The 1993-nt window shown below is 30.9% G+C and overlaps 1 long non-coding RNA gene across 1 annotated transcript; it reads left to right on the top strand.

The window, feature by feature from the left end:
* The first annotated feature begins 230 nt into the window (after positions 1-230).
* On the top strand, positions 231-1993 carry LOC111084337. Its single transcript, XR_002609503.1, has 3 exons — positions 231-369; positions 1258-1391; positions 1943-1993. It is a non-coding gene; the product is annotated as an uncharacterized LOC111084337 (long non-coding RNA).

Below are 1993 nucleotides of genomic sequence, written 5' to 3'. Positions count from 1 at the left end.
GATAGTTTACTAACCCAACAGCGGGTTATTGGATATAGTTTACTGAAACAACAGTGGGTTATTGGAGATAGTTTACTAAAACAACAGTGGTTATTGGAGATAGTTTACTAAAACAACAGTGGTTATTGGAGATACTTTACTAAAACAACAGTGGGTTATTGCAGATAGTTCACTAGAAGAATGTTATTTTCAACTGGTTTACTTGATGTTTTTCTTTTTATTTCAGAGACACAATCATCATAACCCTAGTAGATGCTGGAATAAGTATTCTTTTTAGTGTACTGCTTTCTTCATACATAGGAAATGTAGCCAGCAGAGAGAATGAAAACATGACATATGAATACCTAAGAACAATCATGTTCACAGAAGGTAAGAGATTCAGGGTAACAATGAAGGGTTAAGTATGTTATATTAAAACAACTTTGTATGTGCAAATCAGCAATTCCCATGAGAATCGTGGAAAACACTAATCCACGTATGCTAGATGGATTATGGACAGTAGTCAGAGAGGAGTGGTATTTTTTTAATGTGACATAATTATCACAGAGACTTTTGCAATGGAACCTATACTCCATGGTCATTGAATCAGATTATATATAATGCTGAGAACCAGGTTTTAATACCTGTTTTGGACACAGCATAGTTAGCACATTTTGTAGCTTTATGCTTAACTACAAATAAACAGTTGGTGAGATTGTAATCTTGTGTTAACTACCAGTGCTTAGAACTTAATTTTTGACTCTAAGGAAATGTCATTAAGTATATTCAGAATGTCAGTATAGGTAATACTGACCATATAAATATTATCCCATTTTAAAGGCATATTTTAGGTTTATTTTTGTTAAAACATTGAGTGCCTTTCCAAATTCATTATCTCATTAATTTTTATCTCTAGAAAGCTTTGAATAATCTTTATCATAAATATATTTGAATAAATATTTTCTGTGTTAATGTTTTTAGTTTGCTACTAGTTTTTATTATATTTTACAGTTTTAACATTAAATTACTTGCTAATATTTCATTGAGTTAAAAATGTTTTTGTTCTACTGTTTCTAAAATATTGTTTTTTACGTTGTAAAATTAAATTATGTTTGTGAAAAAGTTTATAATGACTTAAGAATTTGCTAGAGGTTTTGTTTATTATAAAGTTAAAATATAAAACCAAAAAGTTATAAAATTGTAAATAAGTGATATACAAGAGGTTAATTTTATCCGATTATTTGTTTATATTTTCCATGGTATATGTTCCAAACATAGATTATGATGCTGCTCCAGAGATGACCCTGGGATTCTTGGTGTTTCCACGACTTTTAAGTAGTCTTGACAACCTTCCTCGTCTCTGGTGTATCATGTTTTTCATCATGATTTACATGCTTGGCTTGGGGAGTACAGTAAGTTTTTGCACTCCACATGGTTTTGATACTTCAGCTAAAAACATATGCCATAGATTTCTAGGACTACCTGTTCTCATCCTTAGAGACAAATTACGGCTAAATACTGATTAATAAGAAGATACAGTATGTGATGACTAGTGGTTTTGATCATTAAGTTCCGATCCAAGCAAGCAAACTACGTATGTTAAAGATAAAAAAATAAAAAGCCTAATAATTAACACAGTTAATTTAATATACCATTCTAACTAGGAGTATGAAATAACTCGATTTGCTGGTTAACTAGTCAGACTGCATGTGAAGTGTACAGGGTTAAAGTCCTTATTTTTTTAATAAAAGTAACATTTAAGACTGTCATTCAGTTTATAGAATAGAAAGGAGTCTTTATGGTAGCAGCTGACTGGCTGCTCTGGTCAGTAGCTCAAAGCAAGGACAGGAATACCTGACTCATAGGAGTCTCTGATCATTGTTTAAAATCATAAAGTGTTATAAATAAACAAACTAGAATTAACACCTGTACTAAATAGTTTACATTTTCTTTTATTGTTTAGATGGCCTATATTGAAAACATTCTCTCAATAATAAGGGATCAGTGTACAGCG

This window comes from Limulus polyphemus, unplaced genomic scaffold, assembly GCF_000517525.1.
Source record: "Limulus polyphemus unplaced genomic scaffold, Limulus_polyphemus-2.1.2 Scaffold17220, whole genome shotgun sequence".
NCBI lineage: Eukaryota > Metazoa > Arthropoda > Merostomata > Xiphosura > Limulidae > Limulus > Limulus polyphemus.
The sequence above is the reverse complement of the archived record's forward strand: the minus strand, read 5'-3'. Positions and strand labels throughout refer to the sequence as shown.